Source organism: Bufo gargarizans, chromosome 4 (assembly GCF_014858855.1).
Source record: "Bufo gargarizans isolate SCDJY-AF-19 chromosome 4, ASM1485885v1, whole genome shotgun sequence".
NCBI lineage: Eukaryota > Metazoa > Chordata > Amphibia > Anura > Bufonidae > Bufo > Bufo gargarizans.
In genome coordinates, this window is record NC_058083.1 from 300,065,073 (window position 1) to 300,076,762 (window position 11,690).

Sequence of the window (11,690 nt, forward strand, 5' to 3'; positions counted from 1 at the left end):
GAAGAGTCAGTGAATAAACTCCTAAATGAAAGAGTCATCAGGGGAGGCACAGGGTTTACCAGCATGCAACATCCCTGATAGTCTATAGTCCTGCCAACTGATACTATCGTGACATATAGGACTCTCTTAGGGTATGGCCACATGGTCAGGTGCCAAAACCAGAAGTGAATTCAAAAAAGAGGAAAAGTTGTATCTGCCCTGAATACTTTCTCTCCTTTTATGATTCACTTCTGATTTTCTTCTAAACTTGCATGCAGATTCTTCCTATCAATAGTCAAATAATAGGAGTTTGGGAAGCAGAGACCTGGAGTCGAGAGCTGTCTCTTTACGCTTAGAGAACTGATATTCAGGGGTAAACTGAAAACTTAAAGTGGCCCTGAAGAAAAAATGGCCGCATGTTGTAGGTGGATTCAAATTGACAGAAGTCGGCAGCACAAGTAGGTGGGGCCAACACATGTAGGCAGAAACAAGAGAAGCAGGCAATACAACAGTGCAGCGCAAAATACTGACACCTGCTGCAGTATTCAACTGTGAGGATGGTGATACAGTCGAATTCAGGAGGACACCTGCAGCTGCCAGCCAGGTGCATAATTAAGGCTCCATTCAGACCTCCGCACTTTGGGTCCGTATCCAGTCCGCAACTATGCGGAACTGGTGCAGACCCATTCATTTTCAATGGGGACGGAAAAGATGCGGACAGCACACAGTGTGCTGTCCGTATCTGCATTTCCGGTCCGCTGCCCTGAACTTCCGGTCCGCTGCTCCTCAAAAAAAATAGAACATGTGCTATTCTTTTCCACAGCTGCGGACAAGATTAGGCATTTCTATTGGGGTGCCGGCGCAGTGTTTTGCGGATCTGCAAAACACTGCGGACGTGTGAATGGACCCTAATGCTAAGAGCATCTGATCATTATATACCGAGCTGGTGGCCATAAAGAGGGCTCGGGTGGCCCCCTGGAAATCAACCCACCAGGAATTTTCCCTGTAGGGTCTATGGCCAGTCCACCAATGCTGATATTACCAATAACCAACATTTACGGGTTGTTGCCTGCATGTCAGCTCTACAAGCACAATGGCATCAACTGACTATTCTACAACATAGAGGAACTCATATCTCAGCTTCCAGGAGGATGAGAGTGGAAAAACAACAGTGTAAAACTCTGCTTACACTTCCATGAGAAGCGTCCTTCAGGAACTTCTGTCTTATTTGACACACAGAATAGTGGAGTAGTAAAAATAATGGACACATACACTGACGAGCAAAAGGGTAACAAAATTTTGAACTTTTGAATTTGAGGCTCCATATCTCACCATCCACTACAGCTTAGAAAGTAAGACTACCATCATTTTATAGACAATCACCTTGGCTATCCCATACATAAATTGGACTTGCAACTATTTAACATATGATTAGTTATGCAGATTTTTGTCATGTAACTGCTTTGTTACTGTTTTGCTAAAATTCTAAAAAGTTTAATTTTTATTATTTATTTGTATTTTGTAAATTCACCTTTGGCTTTCAACACTGCCTGAATCCTTCTGGGCATGCTCTCTGATCAAATTCAAGCATGTCTTGACCAAAATCTGTTCCCAGGTCTCTTCTACATGTTCCCAATGTTGGTGCCTACTGGTCGACTCACTTGGGTACGAATACCGCTTTTTCTTCACCTCTACCCACAAGTGTTCGATTCGGTTGAGGTCTGGGGACTGTGGGGGACAATCCAGCACCTCTACTTCATGGTCATTGATCCATTTCTTCGCCAATTTCGATGTATGCTTCATGTCATCCTGCTGGAACACTATGTCGTCCTTTTCATACCCATAGTACTCAAGTGTATGAAGTAAATTGTCTTGTAGGATACTCACATATAGCTCAGCATTGAGACCACCATCGATCCTGGTCAAGCATCCAGCACCGTTGGCTGTGAAACAACCCCATATCATCAGGCTTCCTTCACCGAACTTGACAATTCCTTCAATTTCTCGATCCGTTAGCCCCCTTTTCCATAGTTTCTGCCAGACCTATTTGCAACCATCGGAGCCCAGTCTATTGACTTTCGTCTCATTGCTCCAAATCACCTGTTTCCAATCTTCTACTGTCCACTGTTCATACTTTTTTTTTGCAAACTCAAGCCGACAATTCTTATGACAATATTGAAGTCAAGGCTTCTTTGCCTTTTTTGGGGCCACTATTCCAGACTTGTGTAATGCACATTGCACAGTGCTTGCATGGATGTCTGTGATCTCACTATTACAAAGTATACGAGCCACCTCCACTGCTGATAGACCTTGTGTGAGCCGACTTGTTGACTCCGATATTTTGACTGGACGTCCACCTTTTGGCTTTGGAATGAATGAACTTCATTTAGTATTCTTTTAACTGTCACGGCACTCATATAATGCAGTTTGGCAATTTTCTTGGCCGAGATACCGCTATCGATGAGCTGGATGCTGCTGCTTCTCTTTTCTTGGGAAATCTTAATGGATTAGAACCAGTGACCTTTCGCTTGAGAATCAACCTAATAACACACTGAGCTATTAGAGAATGTGAGAACAGGTTGTAATTTTTAGTATACAAAAAGAAAAAGATATGTCCACCACCAGAAAAGAAAACAGTAACAATGCAGTTACATGATAAGAATCTGCATAACTAATCATATGCTAAATAGTTGCACGTCCAATTTATGTATGAGATAGCCACCTTGAGATAGCCAAGATGATTATCTATAAAATAATGGTAGTCTCACATTCAAAGCTGTAGTGGATGGTGAGATATGGAGCCTGAAAGTGAAAACTTCAAAACATTGTCACCCTTTTGCTCATCAGTGTAAGTCAATGGGCATCACTGGTGTCCATCTGGCCTTCAGTTATGTTGACTTTTCTGATCCTAGGATGGAAAAGGAAATTGAAAACGTAACAGACGGGTGTATCACGAGGATGTGCACGTAGCGGCATGACGTAGGTGTGCCGCGCTCCTCCTCTGGCTGCCCTCTCCTCTCTCTCCCCGCCTCGCTCCCGGATGTGAATCGCCGCAGGAGTGCCGATCCCAGACCGGACCGGCCCTGGCTAATCGAGCCTGGATGGGACTGATGGGACCGCGCTCTGCCTGGAGCAACCTTCGGATGTGACTTGCCTGATCTACTGCCGGTTGCTTCGTCCTGCTGCCTGCCGCCTTGACGCTGCTTGCCGTTTTCCCCTGAGCGATCTCCTGCTCTCTGATGCGGTCTGCTGCCTGCTACTGCCCTCTGCCACCTGCTGGCTGCTGCTGGCCTACGGTACCTGCCTTGATCCGCTGCCTGCCCGCGGCCCGCTGTATGGTAACTGCTCTGCCCCTTGTTTGCTGCTGGCTGTGACCCGCCTCATGTTTGCCTCTGATCGGTGGTGTCCCTGTGGTTTGTCTGCATGTGGCCTACTGCCTGCGAGGTATTGGGGGCGCTGGAGCTGGTGAGCTTGCTGGGTTGCTGAGCCGCGGTGTCCGTGGGCGGAGTGGAGAGCCTGGGATTGGTGTCCGGTGGGTGAATTTGATGACATCTCGTTTACTAATACACTAACTTTTTTTGGGACACGGCAGTGGTCTGGTGTTGTTGGCGCGGGGCGTTGTGAGGCTGGGGTGTACTATACGGAATCTCTGTGGCCATAGTTGGATCCCTGTGGGCCTATCAGTTATAATGCTTCGTTGTGGTCAGTGGAGCTGGGCCTTGGGAACTTAAGGAACTTGAGGAACGGCTTGAGGAATGGCCCCCCTCCCCCCCCCTTCTTTTCTCTCTACAGAAGAAGCGACAAGACCCAAGAGGAACTCTTTCCATTGATAGATGTTAGGACAACCTTTATCTATATTATTTGGATGGTCTGTCTAGATGGATTGACCCTTTGGAAATTGCAGTCGTCAATGGGAAACTTACTTGGGCGCTTTTGTTATCATAGTGGGGTGACTGAGAAGCTATATGTTTGGGGCTCTAACCAGAACGTAAGAATGGCGCCATTGCCGATTATTCTGCTGTCGTATTTAGAAATCTGAACTTACACACTAATCCTAATCACAAAAAGTTACTTAATTATTTATGTATATGACTCTCATAGAATGATTACCAATTATATTTGCCTGTGAGTGGTTTGCCTGTGAGGGGTTTGAAGTGTGTTTATAACTGCAGCTTTATTACTTAGACAAAAATGCCGCCAAAATTTCGTAAATCAGGAGGAATGACCTCCCCCAAAGGAGGATCAGGGGGGAGTCCACAGGCCCGGTTAGATAAATTTCTGAAGTCACCACCACCTAAAACTAGAGGAGGGGTACAGAGATTTGCTTCTCAGAATGAGCCAGGAGTAGATAATACGGTTCAGTTAGAACGGGGTTCATCCAAGGTTGGCTCCTCCCAGATTGAAGGTATTGATAGTATTAATAAACAACTCCAGGATATATTGGGAGTAGTTAACGCTACTAATACTTCGGTGGCAGAGCTGACTTCTTCCCTTGCAGTGGTTCAAGGCGATGTTACCATAATAAGAGATGAAATGTCGAAGTTGAGACTAAAGGTGAAGGAATTGGAGTCTGCAGTCAACTCTGTCACCGTAGAGAATGGTCTATTAAAGAACAGACTAGAAGAGGTAGATGAAGATCGCTCTTGGTTAAGAAGAAAAGTGGTAGAGCTGGAGGATAGGTCTCGTAGATATAACCTGCGGCTAGTAGGGTTTCCAGAAGGGGCAGAACAGGATAACCCGCCAATTTTCATTCAGAAGTGGTTGCTAGAAAGTCTGGGACCTGACTATGACGTATCTACCTTCTGTGTGGAAAGAGCCCATTCAAAAAACCTCCTCCAGGGGCCCCTCCTAGGGCAATCCTGGCAAAATTTGTTTGTTCAAAGGATCGGGATTGGGTCCTTAGACGTAAAAGAGAACTAGAAAATATACAATTTAATGGTAATCTGATATCAATTTTCCCTGATTTGTCGCGAGAGACACAAAATAAAAGAAGATCTTTTTTTGAGGTGAAAAAAAGACTGATTGCAGCAAAGATTACCTATTCAATGCTATATCCCGCAAAATTGAGAGTGGTATATAATGACTCTGTGCGGTTCTTTTCCACACAGTCGGAAGCGGCGCAATGGTTGGACCTTAAGGGCCTATGAAAAGTACGGAAGGTGGGTGAGGAGGGAGGTTAATGAGGGGAGGTGACAGGGGGGAGGTTTGGTGGTAGGAGAGAGGTTGATGGGTATTGCGAAATGCCCTGTCAACCATGCAGGTTTTTTTTTTTGGGGGGGGGGGGGGGTGGGTTTAAGGGAGGGATTGGCTGTCGTCATTTGCTGTGCAGATGTGCGTGCCTCTCCATTAAGAAAGGGGATTTTGAAATTCTGTTTATCCATAGGATATGCCGTGTAATATTCTATTTTGGAATGTGAGAGGGCTGGGAGACAGGGTGAAGAGGACGGTGGTATTTGATCTCGTGGTCCGACATTTGCCGGCTATTGTGGTACTGTTGGAGACCCACGCTACATTAGATAGGATTTACATACTGAAAAGGAAATGGGCTTCTCTTGAGTACCACGTTGCTACTCCTCTTATGCAAGAGGGGTTAGCGTATATATTCATCATGGGATGGAGTATCAACCGCTAGATAACCTGATTGACAAGGAAGGGAGGTTTGTATTTCTCCATGGGTATTGGAAAGGGCAGGAGGTCATACTGGCTTTTATCTATATTCCTCCACCATTTAATGCAACGGTGCTTTCACAGTTAGTCCAATATATATCCACAAAAAATCAATGTGCACTATTAGTGGCAGGTGATTTTAATGCAGTACCTGATCCTGAGTTGGATCGGTTCTCGTCGTTCTCTGGGTGCGGTCGTACGGGATCCCCCTTGACTGCTGTATGCCAGGAGTTGGCGCTGGTCGATATCTGGCGCCACCTCTATTGCAACAAAAAAATCTTTTCATGTTTTAGCCAGTCATTCGGGTCAATGTCCCGTATAGATCTGGCGTTTGCAAGTCAGGAGCTGTGCGGTCGCGTCCTGAGAATGAGGTATGAACCTCATGGAATCTCGGATCACTCCCCAGTTCTTGTTATATTTGCAGAGGCCCCAAATACAGGTAGAATTTTTAAACTGAATCCGCACTGGCTTGACGTGATAGGGGAGCAATCCCGAATAGACCAGGATATTCAGGAATTTTGGGACCTTAATGTGGGATCGACACATATTCATTACGTGTGGGATGCTTTGAAAGCCCATATAAGGGGCTTATACTTTAGTAAAATTAAGCTCAGGGAACAACAATTGACAGACTTAATAAGGAGTTTACGCGCCTCATTAATTGACTCCTATACGGAGCAAACCATTAATCAGTTAAAAGAGGCTAACTTACAGCTTAAGACGCTCCTATATAAAAAAGCACAACATAAGCTCCTATTTCAAGGCCAGAATCGTTTTTGCGAATCCGGTAAAACGGGTAGGTTTTTGGCTCGTCTGGTGGCCAATCAGAGAGAGTCTACCAGTATAAGAGAAATTAGGAACTTACAGGGTGTTGGGGTGAGTTCTGCAGAGGAGATAAGGGAGGAATTTGCGAGATATTATTCTACCCTTTATAAATCCGAGTCTATGTTTAGTCGTACCGAGATGGATCAATATCTTCAAAGATTAGAGCTCCCCCAGTTATGCTCTCAAGATAGGGAGCGCTTGGACTCCCCCATTCTTTTAGAGGAACTCCAGGCGACTCTTCCCTCTCTAAAATATAAATCAGCCCCCGGTTCAGATGGACTGCCGTTTGATCTCTATAGGTACCATGCTAAAGTACTTTTGCCGATCCTGCTTCTAGTCCTGAATGAATCCCGCGCATGCTGCTCCTTACCTCCATCATTTAGAGAGGCAGTGATTATCTTGGTCTTAAAAAAGGAGAAGGATCCATGTGATATGGGGTCATATAGACCCATATCACTTTTAAATACGGACTACAAGATCTTTGCTAAAATTTTGGCCAATCGTCTAAAAGGGGTTATAGCGGGTTTGGTACACCCTAACCAGACGGGTTTTATCCCGGGACGGCAAATACAGATGAGTCTATATAGGGTGTATTTGAATTTGTCTGTTGGGGGTAGTATAGACCACTCCATTCTGTCTCTAGACGCCGCAAAAGCGTTTGACAGGATGGAGTGGTCCTTCTTGTGGGCTACAATGTCCCATTTTGGCCTTGGGGATTCGTTCCAGGAAATGACTCAAATGTTATATGCACAGCCAGTTGCATCTATCAGTGTCAACGGTATCAGCTCCTCCCCTGTTATGATGCAGAGAGGGATGAGACAGGGTTGTCCCCTGTTTCCTCTCCTCTTCGCTCTCTTTATTGAACCATTGGCTTCCCGGATTCGTTTAGATAATCGTATAGATGGGTTTGGGGTGGCGGGAGTGGGCGAAAAAATAAGCTTATATGCCGATGACGTGATTCTGTTCCTAGATCAGGGATGGAAAATCCTCTCGTATGTCATAGAGGTAATAGAAGATTATGGCAAATTATCAGGTTATAGAATTAATTGGTCAAAGTCATCGCTCCTCCCGTTAAACCGCAAAGCTGTAGATGAGGGGAGGCGAGTTCGTGTTTTGGCTCCTAATGATACTTTGGATTATTTGGGGGTTAAGATTGGGGTCCCTATAAATAGGTTTTATGATCTTAATCTGGCCCCGGTTTTGAATAAAGTTAGGGACAAAATCAGCGCTTGGCGGAAATTGATATTGGCACAGACGGACCGTATAGCTTTGATTAAAATGATTATCTTACCGTTAGTTTTGTTTCCGTTGTGTGCCTCCCCTATTTGGATAGATGATATTTTCTTTCATAGGTTGGAGACTATGATTAATGATTTAATTTGGGGAAGGAAGAGGGTGCGTATAAAGCAGAGATATCTATGGCTGTCGGAGGCAGATGGTGGGCTGTCATTACCTTTTTTTCAAGGTTATTTTTTATGTGCACAGATTCAGCACTGTTTTTCTAAAGAGAGGTTACTTTCACGTTATTTGACAAAAGTTTTTAATAAACCAGTGGAGAATATCTTTGCATGTTTGGAGACTGGGTTTATGGGAATGAGGAGGTCCTTGTTGATCCCCTGCTCACTGCAGAGGATTTGGAACAGATTGAAGAAGATCCTTAAATCTTCCGGTCCGTTTGGTTTCACCCCTCTGTGGGAGAACAGGGGGCTGGAGGAGTTCTTCAAAATTACAGATTTTGGTTATTGGTTACGTAGTGGTATTAATAGGGTGTCCGACCTTTTTTATATGGGTCGTTTCAAATCACTTTTGGAATTTGGTTTTTTAGATAGTTCACCAGTAGACCTATTTATGTATTCACGTTTGAAACATATATTTGAAACCTCTAGGAATAGGGGTGTTATTTTTTCACGAGAGAATATATTTTTTGATTTTTGTGACGCTCAGAAGTATGAAAAAGTGAAGCTATCTAGACTTTACGCGAAACTCCGAACGGCACTGGCAACTGTAACACCTTTTAAAAGTACAGATAAGTGGGAGCAAGAGCTGAATTGCCCCCCACTGCAGTGGTCTACTATTTATAGGAATGTGAAAAAGGCGACAGTTTCCAGTGCGCATAGGTTAATTCAATTTAAGATACTCCATAGACTGTATTGTACGCCTAAAACCCAAGGAAAATTTCCCCAAAATAAAGATAGGGATTGCTGCTGCTCTAAATGTGGATATGTTAATGCAAACTATGTTCATCTGCTTTGGAGCTGCAGCAAAATAAGAAGTTATTGGGATGAGGTTTTCGCTACCCTACAAAAGGAGAGTTCAATGAACTATAACCCAGGAATTTTGATAGTGATTTTTGGGGATTATGGGTCAGAAGTGGAAGTCCCGCCTCAGGGACGGATTTGGATGCGGGGATTGATGGTTGCTAAGGCTATATTGTTAAAGTATTTAGCTCTGTCTCCCCGCCCTCAATAAGGGAGTGGGGTTCATACCTCCAAAGAATTAAGGTATATGAGGACATTGAAAGGAAACGGAGAGTTGCACGCATAACTGCATAGCTATAACTAATACTGATACTATTCTATATAATAATGAATGGAGGGACGGCAGCCAATGGGGGGGGGGGGGTTTATATACCGTATTTATCGGCGTATAACACGCACCTTCATTTTAGAGGGAAATTTCAGGAAAAAAAATTAAATTTCAAATAAAGCCTCTGATCTGCCCCCTCTGGTAACGCAAACCCCCCCCCTCCCTCCCCAGTATTAATCATTGGTGGCAGTGGCCACAGGGTCCCCCTCCTCCCCCCCATCATTGGTGGCAGTGTCAGTTCCTATCGGAGCCCCAGCAGTGTAATGCTGGGGCTCCGATCGCTTACCATGGCAGCCAGGAGTCACGCTACTGAAGTCCTGGCTGCCATGGTATGTTAGTGAGCAGAGAGCAGCGCATGATACTCACGTGCGCTGTGGCCGCCGGTCGCTCCTTCTCATAGGTCTGTGCGGCGCATTGCTAATGCTGTAAGCATTAGCAATCCGCCGCACAGACAGAAGAAGGAGCGACCGGCGGCCACAGCGCACGTGAGTATAATGCGCTGCTCTCTGCTCACTAACATACCATGGCAGCCAGGACTTCAGTAGCGTGACTCCTGGCTGCCATGGTAAGCGATCGGAGCCCCAGCATTACACTGCTGGGACTCCGATCGGAACTGTGGGATATGGCCGGCACATTCATTGGTGGCGCAGTGGCCACAGTCCCTCCCCTCCTCCTCCTACTCTGTCCTCGTTGGTCTTCAGCGGCAGCCGCGCACAGTGGGGAGGGAGGGACTCCCTCCTCCTTCCTCCTTCCTCCTCCCTCCTCCTCCCTCTGCTGTGCCGGCCGGCTCAGTCCTGCCTCTCTGGCCTCCGGAGGACACGTTTCAGCCCTAATCGGCGTATAACACGCATACATCATTTGCCCCCTATTTTCAGGGGGAAAAAGTGCGTGTTATACGCCGATAAATACGGTAGTTTATTATTATATAATACTTTGAGGGTGTCCTTAGGATGTTGTGTAGAATTTTTCTTGTAATGACGTCTATGATTGCCATGCTGGGCACACCGCTGTGATTAATATTGTTTTATGTATTAATATTATGACTTGGAAAATAAAAATATATATTTATTTAAAAAAAAGAAAACGTAACAGACGTGTGAACAGACCCCAATGTGCATGTTTATGAGGGAGTTACCTGTATACAAGCTATCTCCCTTATCTAATATATATGGCTGTCGTAATAATAGTAAATGTCAAATACAAATTCTGTGATTAACTAAAAAAATAAATAAAATCTTGTTCAATGTTTCCCCTCCACAATACCTGCACGGGATGGTGCTCTGAAGCTGCTAAAAGTTATGACTGACCCCAATGTCTGTGCATAAGAGGAAATTAGATTATGTTTCTCAATGGGTACAAGAACATGATAACCTATAAATGCTACAACATACCCCTCAGTAAGTCCTTTTCTAGTTTTAGACTACAAAATAGTTTGTGAGAGTTATGAGAAATAATTTATAACCATGAAGATGATTTTTTTAATGTGAATTTGGCTTTTTAGAACAAAGAATATTGATAATGCAAGATTTTAAATGTATTCACTTCATGGGGTACATTCCTACACTTTCTAAAAAAAAATATTACAATAGGTTAAATGTGCTGTGATGCAAAGTGTTGTTAATATTGATGTCCAACTATTGGGAAAAAAATCTGGAAGCAAGCATGACACCGGTGGTTTGCATGATCCCTGTTTACTCCATCACCATGTATTATTTAGGAGACCCTGTGTCCTGTGTACCTACCATAATATGCAGCCTTTATATATCTGACACATAAAGCCAGTGATAGACAGACAGATATAGTATTGCCTAAATATCTTCACCATTGAAGAAAATTACACAGTTTATATGTACCATAAAGCCACTTTATTAGAGACGCCTCTAGTAATGCATTGGATCCCCTTTAGCCTTCAGAACAGCAGCAATTTGTCATGACATAGATTCCACAGTATTGAGATAGTTCTGCCTCTTCTATAGTATTAAAATCTGGGGTCTCTGAAGGTCAGGGAAGCAATAAAACTTACTGGCATGTTCCTAGTACTAATGCATGACCATTCGACCCTTGTGGCATAGTGCATTGTCCTGCTTAAATTTTCCTTCGGTCATAGGGTATCAAGTTGCCATGAAGGGATGAACTTGTTAGACCACAATGCTTAGGTAGGTCATACTGTCCAAACATCCAATCACTGATATCACAGGAACCAGGATGTGCCAAGAACACATTCCCCAAGACCATTATTCCACCTCAACCAACTTGAACAGCTGACACTGGACAGGAAGGGTTCCTAAGTTCAGTGATCCAATTTTGTACTCTTTTGCCCACTGGAGTCCTGCATTTCTATTTTCCTTAGACTGCAATGTCACTTAAAACAGGCCATCTGCTTTTATAGCCCATCTGTGCTAAGGAAAAATATGTTGCGTGTTCGCACATGTTAGTTGGAGCACCAGCATTCAATTTGGCTGCAATTTGCCTGACTATGCACCGCCAATTCTTGACATCCTCCCCTTTTGTCTATACGTTTTTTTTACATCTACAGGATCCCCTTTCACTGATTGCTCTTCCTCGATCACACATTGTTTGTATACTCTAAACACTGTTGCATGGGGAGAAAAAATTGCACAATGTTGACAATT